We start from the raw sequence: 17,658 nt of genomic DNA, 5'->3' as shown, positions 1-17,658 counted from the left end.
TGTTTTCGGATGATTACCTCTTACACCGCATCGAGCATTCAGCTGTCATCTCGGCTATTTTTGGGGTAAGTGTTGCTTTCTCAAGTCGGCATTATTGTGCCAGACAACTCTATTAAGTTCATAATGATATCTTTTCCTTAGTAAGAGTTTCGACCCTAAGTGTCATTTGTTTAAGTTAGCATTATTGTGCCAGACAACTCTATTAAGTTCATAATAATATCTTTTCCTTAGCAAGAGTTTCGACCCTAAGTGTCATTTGTTCAAGTTAGTATTTTTGTGCCGAACAGCACTCGTAAGTTCATGATAACGTCTTTTTTCTTGGTAAGGGATTTCGGCCCTAAGTATTGTGTTCTCAGGTCGGCGGTATTGTGCCAGACAGCCCTAATAAGCTCAACATAATATCTTTTCCTTTTTCTTCTTAATAAGGATTTCAGCCCTAAGTATCATTTGTTCGATTCAATGTCAGTAATTCGGATGAGTTCAGTAAGCATAGAGCAAGATTTGTTTATTAACTGGGGTTTTGGCCCCAAGCATCGTTCAAAGTATGTAAATAAAAGAGAATTCGTAAAGTAACGCATCTATGTATGACATATCCATTCCAAAAAGAAGAGATAGAACATGCGAAATAAAGCAATGATAATTTTTATTAATATAAAGGGGTATTACAGTGTACAAAGCGGGGCTTAAACAAGCCTATATAGAAAACAAGTTACAAAAAAACAACAACAACAAACGAACGGCCAGAAATCTCTTTAAGCTCTGCTCCCAAGTCCTTCCAAATTCTGTCCCATTAGCCTCCATATTGAGAGAAGGACCTTCCTTGGTGGGAGAGGAGAAGAAGAGGAAGAAGGAAAAGGACCAAGATGGATCTGGTGGTGGAAAAAAGAAGAAAGAGAGGCAAAAGGAGGCGCCAGTGAAGGAAGAGAGGAAGAAGCAGGGATATTTTGTCCCTGCGTCAGTCCTGACTCCTAACACGCCGGCGCCATGTTAGCTATGCTCATAAGAGAGCGGCTGGTACTGATAATGGGTGACCCCGGCTCAGTTGCGCCAAAAGTTTGACGCGACGAGCCCCTGCTTCGGATTTTGGCTGAAAGGAGGGTAAGAAAGATCTTGAGTCTCGGCCATCCCTGCCCGGACCGAGCCATTTTCAGCTTCATAAAAACATGGTACTTCTGGGAAGGGTGTGGTTCCTTCATTGCTTACTCCTATCTCAAACGTAATACAATTTAAGGTGTAACTAGCGAATAAAGTAAACTCTGGAGGAGGCTAAGTGTTTCAGATTTCAGAAAGATTAAAAGGGTCATTGTACAAGAGAAATAACCTCTTGCCTTTCTTCTTATATGAAGGGCAAAACGGAAGGTATTTAATCTGTCCAGATTTCCAAGAAAATCTGTAAACAAGAATATACCCGTTCCACTTCCCCACACCGTCAATAACCGTCGGATTTAAATGGTCTCGTAAAGAAAAATCATTAAAGGCGCGTTTTGGATAAGCAAACGGCAGGAACACATTGTGGATGAATTTAGAGGAATGTCTCGTAACCCGGTATGTTTCCTGGGCAGATGAAGAGACACCAACATTAATGAAGGACCGAGTTAAACGAGCCGTAATAAAGGCTTGACATTACCAAAACCTTCCTCTCCAACCAAGAGGTCGGACAGCAGGATTTTGAGGGACTATTGTGGGGCCCAATAATTTGCGGCCCTGGCCCATTTATTCATTAGGGCCCAAGACCCGAGCCGAGGAAAGTTATGGCCTAGGATCAGGTAATACAAGTACAAGATAGTCTTGGGACACAGCCGAGAATGATTCAGTCCTCGGCATGTCCGAGGTCTCATTGGAAGGAAGGGCAAAAACGGTATAGGAACAGTTTGAAAAAAATCTAAAATATCTAGGTCAAAAGAGAAGGATACGCTGGAAAGCATAACGATCAGGGAAAACTGCTCTTACTGCCATTCAATACTCTGCGCCTAACAGAGCCATACCCTCCAGCTTTTACAACCACCTCCAACCACTCTGGATATGGGCTGATGGGACATGTATCAGTCTTGGAAAAGTCGATCCTACACGTGGACGAAGGATAAGGAACACATGCTAGTATAAAAGGAAAAGTAAGCAATCTAGAGCAGTGGCTGGAAAAACTGGCCAAAAACCAGAGCCACCCAGCCCGCCTCCAGGAGAAAGACTCCCAGGGCGAACACGATTTAACTATGTCTGACCACCACGAAAAACCCACTGTCTTGTGACTGAGGCCTAGCCTTTCAAACCCACGCTCTATAAATGACATTGTTTGGGCCTTTTTACGTGCGAATCCAACACTGTTACGGGTCGTTACGAATCGTGTCCTTACATATACATAGACCTATTATCACTATTTATACCCTGTCATATTACAGTCATGACAAAGAAGTTGTGTAATACTAGTTTTTTTTTTTTTTTTTTTTTTTTTTTTTTTTTTTTTTTTTTTTTTTTCCAGAGCTAATAAGCCCATTGATTTTAGCCTCCTAAGGTGCTTTTGGGTCCATGCACGTGGGATTGAATCAATTGATAGAGTTAAAAAAAAAAAAAAAAAAAAAATTAAGTGGTTTTTTAAATATTAATTAAATTAAATTATTTTTATATTATATTTTTATTTTTTCAAAATAATTCTTATTTTTATATTTTTAGATACAAAACTATCAATTAAGTTTTTGTATTTAGATCTACTAACACCTCTTTACAAATGATGATAATTAAATCACTTAATTTTCTTGTCACATTAATTATATGTAGGATTTTATTAATTTTATTTTTTTAAAGAATAATTTTGCAAGAAAAAAATTGTAATAAATTTTGTGTGGAATTCTAAAAGCTATGCATGCATTTGAAAAAAAAAAAAAAATAGTCTCTTTATATAATCAATAATTGTTTATTAAATGTTTGAAAATTATTACGATAATTTTCATTGATCTTTTGTTGTACTATTTTATTATATTTTAACTCTTTTTGATGAATTCTGGTTAATTTATGAGACTTTCATTTAAATTTTCTACTATATTTTTAATATTACTAATAACAAATTTATCTTACTATTTACAATATAAAACTACAATGTGGCAACAATAAAATAAATTTTAAAGTGTAGAATAATAGAATCTAATTTATTAAAAGCATCATTATAACTTCACTTAATAATATAATCTACCATGAGAGAGACCAATTTAAAGCCTAAAGTTGTTAGAAAAATTGATCACCAATGGTTATTTGACACACTCATAACATTTTTCTCTTAGGTGAAAGAATTTAGAGTTTCAAATAGTTTAATTTATATCTATCAATATTTTTTGAGCCTTCTTAGAGTTCGGGAAAGAATGCATAACTCACCTATACTTTGTTTTTCTTTTTCTTTTTTATAAAAAAAAAAAAAAAAAAAATCAATTATCATCCTTTACTTTTTAGGACATTTTGGGGTTGTTTTTGTTTTGTTAATTACTATTTTTTTTTTTTTTTTTTTTTTTTTTTTTTTTGGTAATGGGGATACTTAGTACCTGTTTGTAAATTTTTGGGGCATGGGGGACCTTAGGCATAGAGAAGGCCCTAGGTCCATGGGAAAATAATCAAATCTCAAACTCAATATGTGATATTCTAAATTGTATGGATTTAATTAGATTAGATTGTTTGAGTGTGTTTTATGTGGGCGTGTGCTTAGTCTCACATCGAGTACTAGTTGAATTATGGTTTTATAAGTGATTACGAGGAGCCCAAATTGTAACTTGACTAGTTCTTTTGGAGCGTATGTGAATCTCGTTAGTGCTTTCTTTGGGTCATTGCAAATGGTATTAGAGAAACTTTGGTAATGCCATATGGCTCAAGGAAAAATAATATATGCCCTGACAAGAACAATAGGAATTTAAGTGAGGGATATTGTGATGCCATAAATTGTGAGAATTTGATTGAATTGGATTGTATTGTTTGAATATGTGCTATGCATAAGTGTGCTAAGTCTCATATTTGGTTTATAGGTAGATCTTGGTTTTAATGATAAATGATTACGAGAAGTCCCAATTGTAACTTGACGATTCCTTTTGAAGTATAACTCACATATATGATTAACGCTTTCCTCATGTCATTACATTATCTTTCCCTATATTGACATATTATTCCTATGCCCTACATTGGGTAATAAAAATAGAAGTAAATTTAAATATTAAAAAAAAACATATTTAAAAAATATAATAAAAATTGACTTAAAGTTACATGGAGAAAAAAATGCTATTAGATCGAGTTTTTGAATTATTAAATTAACTTAAATATTTTAAATAAAAAAAACTTAAATAAGTAATAAAAATTATATATTTTATTAAAATATTTGGTAATTGAGTTTTATTGGAAAAATATTTTAAATTTCATGAAAATGGTATAAAATTTTTTTTTTTTAAAAAAATCTCTTTAGAGGGCAAAAGCATGTCATAGTACATGCAACAGTTTTTTGAATTATTAAATTAACTTAAATATTTTAAATAAAAAAAACTTAAATAAGTAATAAAAATTATATATTTTATTAAAATATTTTGGTAATTGAGTTTTATTGGAAAAATACCCTCAAATGGCAACGCGAGTGTTTTTTTTTAAAAAAATCTCTTTAGAGGGCAAAAGCATGTCATAGTACATGCAACAGTTAAGAAAAGTAGCGCAAGTATGACGTGTAAATCTAACTTAAATTATTAAAACAAAACATTACGGTAGATTTTCACTATTAGCCTATATTAGGCCTCTCCAAGACTGACCCTCAAATGGCAACGCGAGTGTGTATATGTGAACTCATGATGGTTTTGCAGGGAAAAAGAACATGAAATGAGATCACTACCAATTATAGAGATTCGAAGGTGTGATTGGTCACTTATTTTAACCAAAATTTTGGGCTTTAGGAGTCCTAATGTCTTCTAACTTGATCATGACTTCAGTGATTAAGTTGCAATTTTTTGTTAAATTAAATCAATTTTTTTTAAATAACAAATAAAAAATTATAGGTGATAAATATGAAATTACTCAATCAAATACACGACACCCATGCCTTAAAAATAAGGAAAATAACTCTCTTTGTTCCAAACTAAAAAGGGGTCTTGATTTTCACATACGGCTGTGTATACTAGTGAACCCCCAGAGCATGGATTACCTACCTTGATAGAGGCAATGAGATGGGCTACTCTTTAGGCTAGATCGAATTTGGGAATGAAAGTTACTTAGAACAAATGATAGATGGTTAGGCACTCAACAATGAATATGAAGTTCTCAAAGAAAACATCTAATTTTTACTAACATTCAAAAAGTAATTAGAATGTAAATGGGTGCATTTGCTACTCATACTAGGCTGCATGTGTTGGTAGCCATTCGATTGTCTCTTGCCCTACTTAATTCTCATTGGCCAATCCTAAACAATAAATAACTCATTAATAAACGGAATACAAATGGAATATTTATTATTAGATTGGATTCTGCATAATTAAGTAACAGCCAGTAGCCTAGTGTTTGGATTGGTTACAGCTCTAACTATTTTTTTTTTTTTTTTTTGAGATAAAAATAGAATTTTTATTATTATAAGGAAATTATAATCGGGTACAAAACCATGGGCACAGTTCAGAACTCCACATTGCTGGAGAGAAATACATCAAACGCTAAAGACCAAAACAGCACACTATAGCCATAAACTCCACATTGCTGGAGAGAAATACACCAAAACACTAAAGACCAAACAGCACACCATGGCCATAACAGCACAGTTCAGAACTCCACATTGCTGGAGAGAAATATATCAAAACACTAAAGACCATACAGCACCTCATTACAAGGATTAAGAGAACACCAAGATACTACTCCCTCCATCCTAGTTTTTTTGTCCTCTATTCTATTTTGGGATGTCCCAAATTATTGTCCTGTTTCTAAAAATAAAAATTATTAATTTACTAATATTTCCATTATACCCCTACTTTACTTTCAAAACTTTTTGAAAAGAAAACTAACAAATATTTAAAAAATCAATCTAATTGAGACACCTTTTTAGTTGCTTCATTAAAAATAAATTTTATTTATTTATTTATTTTTTTAAGTTGATAAATTTATTTAAGGGTAGTTTTGTAAACTTATATATTTTTATAAGGTAGACAAGACAATTAATGATGTTCCCTTAAAAAGTTTTACTTTTCAAATAGGACAAACAAATTGGAACGGAGGGAGTAAAACCATACAACAACTCATAACATAGGTTTACAAGAAAATTAAGGGTTCCTCATTGCTGCAACTAATTTCTGATGCTCATCCAAATAGCCAATTGCCCCCTCCAGAATAGCTTTAGGATGTCGTTGGATCTTTTCGAAACAGAATTTGTTTCTAGCATTCCATATAGCCCATGAGATCGTTGCCCATTTATCCAACATCTTTGTTAGCTGATCTACTTGCATCCGAAATAGTGCAAAGAAGTCTTGTGCATCATTTGAGCATTTTTGTATTTTTCCTTGGCAAAGTGCCCATACATTCCTTGCCAAAGGGCATTCCCAAAGAAGATGACCTGCAGACTCAGTTTTCTGGCAGCATACTTTACACTGTGGATCAACCTTTATTATCCTCTGATGTAAATTTTCTCTTGTAGGTAGAATGTTTGAGCAAGCACACCACACAAACATTCTAACCTTAGGTGGAACATGTAGAGTTTAGATTTTTTTCCAAATAGCCCGATCAGTTACTGCTCTTGAGTGTTCAGCCTTCACTCTTTCCTTGAGTTTTAAAGCAACTTGATATGCAGATTGCACTGTAAACGTATTTGCTGAATTTTCCTTCCATAGCAGTTTGTCCCGGGAGGTAGTCATAGGCAGAGGTATAGCTAGGATTTCCATTCTAGTTGGATAAGCAAAGAGATCAAATATCTTCTCCCTATCCCATTGCATTGTTGACCTATCAATCAAATCACTCACAAGTAAGTGTGGCTGGTTTGCATCTAGGAACACAGGTTTATGTGGTAGCCACTTATGGGTTGAAACTAAAATACTCCTTCCATCCCCCACCTTCCAATAAGAGCCTTCAGTGATGATATCCCTTGCCACCAGCAAACTCCTCCAAACATATGATGGATTATTACCAAGTACAGCATCCATAAAAGAACAATTAGGAAAATACCTTGATTTATAGACTCTATAGGACAATGAATGAGTATTATGTATCAATTTCCAAGCTTGTTTAGCTAGAAAGGCTAAGTTAAAAGCTTGAATGTCTTGAAAACCCATACCTCCACTCTTCTTTGACATACACAGTTTCTTCCAATTGATCCAATGGATTTTATTCTCCTCCTTTGTCTGACCCCACCAATATTTAGCCAAAGTAGAGTTGATAGTATCACATAGAGCCTTTGGAAGGCGAAAAATACCCATAGAGTAGATAGAGATTGCTTGAGCAACTGTTTTAATCAAAATCTCCCTACCTGCTTTGGAGATGAATTTCTCTTTCCAACCCAACACTCGCTTAGTAATTTTCCCTTGCAGATCTTTGAAAGTATTCACCTTTGATTTACCTCCTAGCATAGGCAAACCAAGGTATTTTTCACAATTCTCCATAATTCTTGCCCCCATTAATGCGTAGATGTAGGAATGGCAACGGGTCGGTTCAGGTTGGGTTTCTTTATGCCCAGACCCGACCTGCGAGCCTGAACCTGTTACCCGAACCCACCCCATTTAATAAACGGGTTTTTTTTCCAACCCCAAACCCGCCTCATCGAGCCCCGCGGGCTCCACAGGCCCCGTTCCGCCCTGCCCATCCCCAAATCACAACACAAACACAGATATTAGAAACACAAGTTTTAGATCTATGAATTTCCCTTTCAAAATCACAAATACAAACACAGATTTCATAAACACAAAAATTTCAGATTTCCCCTTCAAAATCACAAACACAAATACAGATCCTAACACAAACATAAACACAGATTTCACAAACACAAAATTTTCAGATTTTATCTTCCAAAATCACAATCATAAACACAATTCCTAACACAAACACAAACACAGATTTCACAAACACAAAAATTTCCGATTTTTCCTTTCAAAATCACAAACACAAAGACCGAAACCCTAACACAAACACAAAAATAGAAATCACAAACACAAAAATTTCAGATTTATGATTTTCTTTTTCAAAATCAAAAACACAAACACAAACAAAGAAAAAAAAAACAATGAAAGACAAAATGAACCAAAAAAGAAAAAAGAAAAATCATAGGCGTGAGGCTAAACGAACAGAGCCGACGCTGTGAGGTTGAACGAGGCCATGGGGCCGTGAGCGAGGCTGTGAGAACTTGAGAGAGAAAGAGGTTTTGCTAAGATTGAGATTTGAGAGCTTGAGAGAGAGAGAGAGAGAGGGAGGGGGGGCGGCTGAGTGAGGAAAAATGAAATAATTAGGTTAGGGTTAGTTTAACTATATATATAAGAGGGTAATTAAGTAATTTCATATTTCTTATGTAACCGGGTCGAGTCCGGGTTCAGGCCGGATCTTTGTAAAAATTCGAACCCGGTTTGAGTTTTAAAAAAAAAAAATCCAAATCCAACTCTATTCTTTATCGGGCCGAGTAAAATTCAGCCCATTAGGGTCGGTTCGGGTTGAGTACCTACAGATCGAGTAGAAATTGCCATCCCTACCTGGATGTCTGTTTTGGCTTCTTCTTTTGTGTTTCTACTAAAAAATATAGATGTTTTTTGTCTATTGATTGCTTGACCCGAAGCTGCCTCATAACAACCAAGTAAATGAAGGAGGTGCTAACACTCCTCTACAGTAGCTTGACAAAAAATAAAACTATCATCTACAAAGAGAAGATGAGAGATACATACCCCATTGGGACATGAGAAGATACCATGCAAGTATTGTGATTCCATTGCTTTTCTAAGCAAAGCTGAAAGGCCCTCCGCACAAAGCAAGAAAAGATATAGAGATAATGGATCCCCTTGCTTTATACCCCTTGATGGATTAATAAAACCTCTAGGTTCTCCATTAATAAGTACAGAGTAGGAGGCAGTACATACTGTTTCCATAGCTAACTTGACCCAATGTTCATCAATGTCTAATTTAAGCATAATTTGACTAAGAAAATTCCACTCAACACAGTCATAAGCCTTACTGATGTCAAGTATTATAGCCATTTGACCTTTCTTTCCAGTTCTTTTATTCCTCATCCTGTGCAATACTTCAAAAGCTATAATAGTATTATCAATAATTAACCGGTTAGGAACAAAAGCACTCTGTGAATCTGAGATAACATTTGGCAAAATGAGCTTGAGACGATTTGCTAGCACCTTAGAAACAATCCTGGAGACAACATTAGCAAGGCTGATCAATCTATAATCATAAACATATCTTGGATCATTCTTCTTTGGTATAAGGACAATATGAGTATAATTCATCTTATGTACGAAACGACCAGAAGTCAACACAGATAACATTGTAGTAATAACATCATTTCCAACTATATGCCAATATTTTTGGAAAAAGAAAGGTGTCATACCATCTGGTCCAAGAGATTTTGATGGATGCATTTAGAAAAGTGCTTGCTTTACTTCATCAGGAGTATAAGGTTGAAGGAGTGTGCTATTCATAGTTGGTGTGACTACCCTATCCATTGAGTCCAAAACTGGCCCCAAATCAGTTGGGTTTGCAGTTGAGAATAACTTCTGAAAATATGATTTTGCCACCCTTTTTTTATCATCTTTAGTATCGCACCATCTCCCACCATCATCCTCAAACCCAGCAATATTGTTCCTTTTACGTCTTTGACTAGCTCTTTGATGAAAATATTTTGTATTTTTATCACCCGCAGGTAGCCAAATGGATCTAGACCACTGCCTCCAAAATAATTCATCCTAGAGTAAAAGTGCATTTATTTCATCACGTACCTACTGTATCAGAACAAGATTATCAGGATTATTCATAGCCATGAGAAGCTCTAACTCTTTATATTTTTCTTCCAGTAGTGACTTTGGATTTCCAAGATTTCTACTCCATCCAACCAATGACATGCGACATTTTTTTCTTTTTTTTATTGAACAACCTGTACATTGGACTTCCTGATTCCGTGTCTGCATTCCAAGCTTCCAATATAATGGATTCACATTCTGGATGTGTGGACCATATTTCTTCAAATCTATTTGGAATTCTCCTTCTTCTAGTCACTGCTTCGGTCACTTGAGTTGTTAGCAAAATCAAATCATGGTCCGAATATGCAGCTTGAATATGCCTCACTATAGCTTGTGGAAACAAATCTCTCTAGGCCAGATTAGCACAAGCACAATCCAATCATTCCTGTACAAAAGCTTCACCAGGTCTCCCATTTCTCCACGTAAATATATTCCTTAAAAGCCAAGATCGATCAAACCACAATGTAACAATGTTGTCCTGAACTCCTCCATTGGCCTTAAAGGCCTTGGAATTCTATCTTGCTTCTCATTGGAATTTAGAATTTCATTATAATCCCCTATGCATATCCACGGTAAAGAATCTCTAGAATGTAAATGCCTCAGATAACTCCGAGATTCATGTTTACGATGATCCTCCAGTCTTCTATAAAAACCAGTAATTCTCCATGGGGAATTTGGATCGGTCATGATACGAGCATCTATGTGATTAAGGAATAGGTTTGGACATGTAGTGATACCTCTTCCTTCCAAAGCATGGCCAATCCTCCAGCCCTATGAACACACAATACTGCAAGCATAGAATCATATCTTAGTTCCCCCTGAATTTTCCTCATCTCATCCACAGTTTGTTTTGTCTCTGTAAACTCCAAAGATGGGCTTGTTGGGCCAAACCACTATTTGGGCTCACAATTTATTTATCTAGTGGGTCTGGGTATCCTACCTTGGGTTGTTCTAGGCTAAGGGACCCAATGAGATCACTTTTCTCTCTTTCTCAATGTTATCTCCTCTCTATCTCACTCACTCTTTTCTTTCCTCAGAATTGCATCCCCTAACTATCCATTCGTTTCTCCTATTTATAGCCTTTGTTAATGGGGTGATCATCATTATCTTCTCCCTTAAGGCAAAGAAAGGTCCAATGTCGATGAACTTAAGTGGATTTTTAGGTATGAGTGGTTTTGAGAATGGTTCCCACTTCAGTAAATGTGTTCGGCAGCGGAGTTTCCTAAGGTTCTGCCGGGCACTTAAATGGCGATGTGATCGGGCAATGTGACCGAGCATGTACATAGTGCCTGTAAATGGTTTCTCGAGCATCCTGTGAGCGGGACATACGCAGTCCGCCTTTTAAGTGTCCAGATAACACTCAGTTCAGATTGGTAGTTATTTGTGGGTTTGGGCCAGGGCTTTTGTTGATGTGAAGGTTGGATCCTTGGCCCATATCATTGATTCATGGTCCAAGGCCCAATATGAACTTGGACGTTAGGTGCCGTACAATAGCCCCCCCTTGATTCATCCTCGGCCCCCGGGGACGAATCAAGGAGTCATAGAGGTAGTGTTTTGCCTGAGAAGTCCAACGGATGTGCTTGGGTGGTTACAGCGGTCCATAAATGCGCTCCTCAAAAGACGTGTCACTTCAGACCCTGTGGTTCTGCCGTCATTATTAGCTGGCGGTTCACAAACCGAGGCGTGTGTGTGGATTGCTCTGGGCATCTCTAAGAACATCCACACCAGCTCTTTTATAAATGTGTAAAATACACATTTTGACCATTTTTACACATTTTAAAGCAAAAAACACACTACATCAGTCCATTTAAAATCGTGTAAACCCATCTATAATTTTCAACGAGCTACAGTACCCATGTAAATTTACACGGGCATTGTAGCCCGTTTATCCCTTAAAATAATATTATCTGTACAGTATAATAAAAACCTCATTTTTGCTCTTTTTTTCTCTCTCCTCTCACTAAGCACACCAACATCTCTCTCAGATCTCAGCTTCCCTCTCCCTCTTGAGTTCTTCCTCTCATATTACAGTCCAAATTCTTTTGCTCATTCTCATCACCACGGGAAATAAAATGTGATTGGTTTGGGAGTTTTGCAGTTCTGTGAGGAGGGTGGATCAATTGACAGATGGAATCTTCTCTATTGACAGACGTTGGGGCTGATTTCTCTAAAAAAGGTATGGGTTTTTCTCATTGAGATTTTAGAGTTTTTTGGTTTCAATCAAGATTCTTGGGAGTTTCTCTAAACTAATTTTTTTGGGGGTTTCTTGTTTCAAATTTTTTCTGGTTTGGGGTTTTTTTTTAGGGATTCTTCGGAGCACACCTGAAGTTATTTTTGAGAGCTGGTGTGCTGTTTTAGTACCTCCATGGGATAGTTCTACATAAAAAAGAAAAAAAGAAAAAAAAGAGAAACTCTTGCCACACCAACAAGACAAACTCTTGCCACAAATATAAATCAAGAAATGCATAAAAAGATAGCTTTTTGTGTTATGCATGGTACCACCTGATTGGATTTGAATAGATAGTCATCGTATTCACCCGATTCCATATTTCCATGCCTATACCCCACTAATGCGAGAACGAGTTTTAATTTATGAACTTTGTTCTTGATAGGTCAAAAAAGTTTCAATCTATGACCTATCTATTATTTTTTTCTGTCACTTTTCAGCTTAAATTATGAGATTAAAAGTTGTAAAAATTGTTGCAACATAGAACAGAAGCACGTCTTCTAGTTCCAGCTACTTTCTTATAAAAGCCAGACACTGAACAGGAGCACACCCGAAGTTATTTTAGCAATTCTAGTTATAAACTACTTAGTTATTTACTTAGCTTTCAGACTATTTTCCCTGTGCTGATTTGGTGGACTCTTGGGTAGGGCTAGAACTTCAGTTTTGGGTTGAATACTTACCTGGGGACATTATCCCTCTTGCTCTGTTTGATGTTCATAGTTTTCTTCTGTTTTAATAAGAAAACTATATAAATTATTGTAGCGATAAATTATTGTAAAATTCTCAACGATATAAATTTATTATGTTCGGTTACTTAATTTTGCAAGTAACTTATTCCTCAAAAAGATGCTCAAATTATTTTGTTTCTTGCAGCTTGATCTAAAAACTTTATCCGTTACAATCCGTTTCTTATGGGCCAAATCTCTTGAGCAACGGGTAGCTGTGGACTTGGACACCCACTACTCAGAGGTAAAAGATGCTCTCAGTTTTGTCTAGAGTTTTGCTATTTATGTATTTGGAGGTTCAACTGGTGAAAAAAACTGTTTTATTTGAACATTTAGTGGAAGACAATCTTGATATTCGTTTTACAATTTCTTTGGGATATACTTGAGAAACATATACTGTTTGTTGGCCATGAAAGAATTGCCTAGTATGTCTCTGCCTGTGGAGCAATTTTAATCTAGGACTAATCTTTAATTTTTTATTTTTATTCTAGGACTAATCTTATAGGTTGCAAACAGTATAGCTAACTGCTTGTCTTTCTGTCTCTCTTTTGCAAACTAAATTTGATAAAATTAGTCTTTTTTTTAGTTCTTCATTTGAGAATAATTTGTGGGAAATCGGTTTAAATTTTGGTTTATTTTTGAATTCTATTGAATACTTATTATTTCTAAGGTTGAATTCCATGTGGGTTTTATCTTGTGTTTGAGGTTTGAGGTTTGATTTTCTGAGGTTTGAGTTTTGAGGTTTTATCTTGTGTTTGAGGTTTGAGGTTGAATACTTATTATTTCTATGGTTGAATTCCATGCTCTCAATTTTGTTGCTTTGAGGTTTGATTTTCTTGTGTTTGTACATGAATTGGTCAATGAATTAGACCATAAGGGTGCTTGGTTGTGATTGTGGAATTTGATTAACTCTGTGCAGTTAAATGAATTTTGGTTGTTGTATTGGCTGTGAGTTTCCTTGATTCTATGTTAATATAAGTACAAATGCATATGAGTTTTACTTGAGAGTTGAGAGTTTTGTTGATAATGTTAGTGTTTTAGACATGGATGGATCATGTGTCAATGGAAACGGTTGGTGTTCTTTGTGTTTTCAGCGAGTTATACTCTTAAATCTATGTTAAACAATGCCTTTTCTTTTTTGTTTTCAATTTTGTTGCTTAGTAGTGCTGCTTCTAAATTACTTTGGTGTTTGTTAGGTGATGGACTCACAAAATCAAAATCCCTTCTTCCTTGACATTTTACAAGACAATGAACAAGGTTTTGAGTCTTTTGACAATAGTAATTTGATGTCCACTCCGCATTCAGATGTCAATGTCCATCAATCTCCACCCCAAGTTGAAATGGGACAATCTATACCCCCCATTGCAAAAAAATCAACTACTAAGAGAGGTCAACGGGGAATCAACTTCACCATAGATGAAGACATTAAGCTAGTATCGGCGTGGCTCAATGTTAGCTTAGATGCTGTGACATCAACAGACCAAAAACACACAACATTTTGGGAGAGAATTTGGTCTACTTTCCACAATGACAAGAAATTTAACCGCACCAAGGGTTCTTTAAATAGTCGGTGGTCAATAATTCAAAGGGAGACCAACAAGTTTTGTGGATGCTTGGCCTAAATTGAGAACCGGAATGAAAGTGGTAAAACTGAGCATGACAAGGTATTTCAACTCAACATCTAATATGTATTGTACATCAAAACACTTTTAGTTTTATGATTCTCATTATTTTCAATTTTTTACTTTTGTAGATTGAAGATGCAAAAACTATGTATCAAATTAATTGCAAAAATGCATTTCAATTGGAACATTGTTGGAGAATTTTGAGGAATGAAGCTAAGTGGTTGATTCTAAGAGATAGTTTGAAGGCCCGCACAAGACAACCAGCCACACGACCAGCCACACAACCAGCCACACAATCTTGTCATATCTTTGCAAGCTCAATAAATGTAGATGAAGATAATGATGAGATGAACTCTGGTGAAACCTTGGAGAGACCCATAGGCAAGAAGGCCGGAAAGGAGAAATTAAAGAAAAGAAAGAATTGTGATGACGTGGTCCCAACACTTTCCTCCCAATTGGACGAAATCAAGGAAGAAAAGAGAAGAATGCATGAGGAGAAAAAGGAAAGTATGCGCATTGCATTAGAAGAACGAAGAGAGGCAATGCGCATTGCATCCGAAGAACGAAGAGAGTTGATTCGTATCAAGGAAGAGAAGAATGAAGTAAAAAAGAGGAAAATGGAAGATGAACTTATGATGAAAGATACAAGAACCATGGATCCTGAGCAAAAAGAATATATTCATCTATGTCGTTTGGAAATCTTGGAGAGGTTAAGGTCTAAATATATATCATAATGGAATATTATTATTGCCAATATCTAATCAAGTAATTTTTTGTATAGTGCAAAGATACTAGCACATAGTTGACATAGATGATTTGATGTTAGACATCTCTTTTGTAGTATTTACTTGTGCAAGGAACATGATTATTCAATCTCTAATCATGTTAGATATATTTTTGTAGTCTTCACTTGTGCAAGGAAATAGATGCAATGTTGTAAATTTTGTATTGTGCACGAACAATAGCACTTGATTATTCAATTTAATTTGTGATTCTGTTCTTATCATTCTGTTTTGGGTGAAGCAATGTCTCTATTGAAGGTGGTTGTACTTGCTGATTTTATTGGTTGTAAATGTTATTTGAATGTAAATATGCTATTTTATTGGTTGCTGATTTTATTAGTTGTATATGCTATTTTTCTACACTTTCTCAACAGGTGGCTGTACTTGCATTGTGTCATTTTTCTGCATAATGTTATTTTTCTGCATAGTGTTATTTTTCTGCAGTGTTATTTTTCTGCATACTGTTATTGTTCTGCATAATGTTATTTTCTGCATACTATTATTTTTCTGCATAGTTATTTTTCTACATAGTGTTATTGTTCTGCATAATGTTATTTTCTGCATTGTGTCATTTTTCTGCATAGTGTTATTGTTCTGCATAATGTTATTTTCTGCATTGTGTCATTTTTCTGCATAATGTTATTTTTTTGCATAATTATTTTTCTTCATAGTGTTATTTTTCTGCATAGTGTTATTGTTTTGCATAATGTTAATGTTATTTTTTCTGCAGTGTTATTTTTCTGCATACTGTTATTTTTCTGCATAGTGTTATTTTTCTGCATTGTGTTATTTTTCTGCATAATTTTTTTTTGCATAGTGTTATTTTTCTGCACTTTCTCAACAGGTCGCTGTACTTGCATTGTTATTTTTCTGCATAATTATTTTTCTGCACTTTCTCAACAGGTCGTTGTACTTGCATTGTGTTATTTTTCTGCATTGTTATTTTTCTGCATAATGTTATTTTTCTGCATTTTCTCAACAGGTGGCTGTACTTGCATAGTGTTATTTTTCTGCATAATTATTTTTCTGCACTTTCTCAACAGGTCGCTGTACTTGCATTGTGTTATTTTTCTGCATTTTGTTATTTTTCTGCATAGTGTTATTTTTCTGCATTGTGTTATTTTTCTGCACTTTCTCAACAGGTGGCTATACTTGCATTGTGTTATTTTTCTGCATAATTATTTTTCTGCACTTTCTCAACAGGTCGCTGTACTTGCATTGTGTTATTTTTCTGCATAATGTTATTTTTCTGCATTGTTATTGTTATGCATAATGTTATTTTTCTGCAGTGTTATTTTTCTGCATACTGTTATTTTTCTGCATAATTTTTTTTCTGCATAGTGTTATTTTTCTGCACTTTCTCAACAGGTGGCTGTACTTGCATAGTGTTATTTTTCTGCATAATGTTATTTTTCTGCATAATTATTTTTCTGCATAGTGTTATTTTTCTGCATTTTCTCAACAGGTGGCTGTACTTGCATAGTATTATTTTTTCTGCATAATGTTATTTTTCTGAATTCTGCAGACATGATTTTTTGCATTGTTCTGCATTATTTTTCTGCTGTTAGCAGGGGGTTAAATACCCCTGTTTGAGATAAAGAAAGAAAAATTATTGTTCTGCATAGTTCTACATTATTGTTCTACTGTGTTTTAAATTATTGAATAACTATAAATTATGAATGGACTTTTACCAAATGAATTATTAGGTATAGAATGTCAATGTATGGTAGAAAAGGTGTTTGCTTTAGGCTACATATACTGATTTACTAAGCAAATAAGCTTTGTTGAAAAGCTACAGTTGTGTTAAAAATGACCAATGATCAGGATAGTATCTAGTATAAGTTTACAACTAAACTTGAGTTGACAAACTTACCTAAGGGTTTGTCAACTTATATACAGCTTTTTGTTGTCTCAATTTTTTGGAAACTTAGTAATATTAAACTTAGAAAATTTCAAATTCCAACGAAGGTTCACATTAAATAAAAGTAGTAATGCTTAGAAATTTAGAATTACAAATTCCTACGACTGGCCTTGTAGTTGCCATAGATGCTTAACGAGATCTGCTTGAAGTTGAGAATGAATTCCTCTATCTCTAATGGAATTATGACGTTCAATGAACTACATAAGGTTACAAGTGGGATTATGTGACATCGGTTCGGGTCCATTATCGTTGATTTGATCATAATCAAAGTCATTTGCTCCAAGGTAAGTATGTCGCTCATCTTCAACGATCATATTATGCAATATTATACATGCCATCATAATGTCCTTAAGCGTTTCAAGGTGGAAAAAACGTGCAGGCCCACGCAAAATTGCAAATTGCGCTTGAAGTACTCCAAATGCACGTTCGACATCCTTCCTGACCGCCTC

This window comes from Quercus lobata, chromosome 8 (genome assembly GCF_001633185.2).
Source record: "Quercus lobata isolate SW786 chromosome 8, ValleyOak3.0 Primary Assembly, whole genome shotgun sequence".
Classification (NCBI taxonomy): Eukaryota; Viridiplantae; Streptophyta; class Magnoliopsida; order Fagales; family Fagaceae; genus Quercus; species Quercus lobata.
This window is presented reverse-complemented; position numbering follows the sequence as displayed.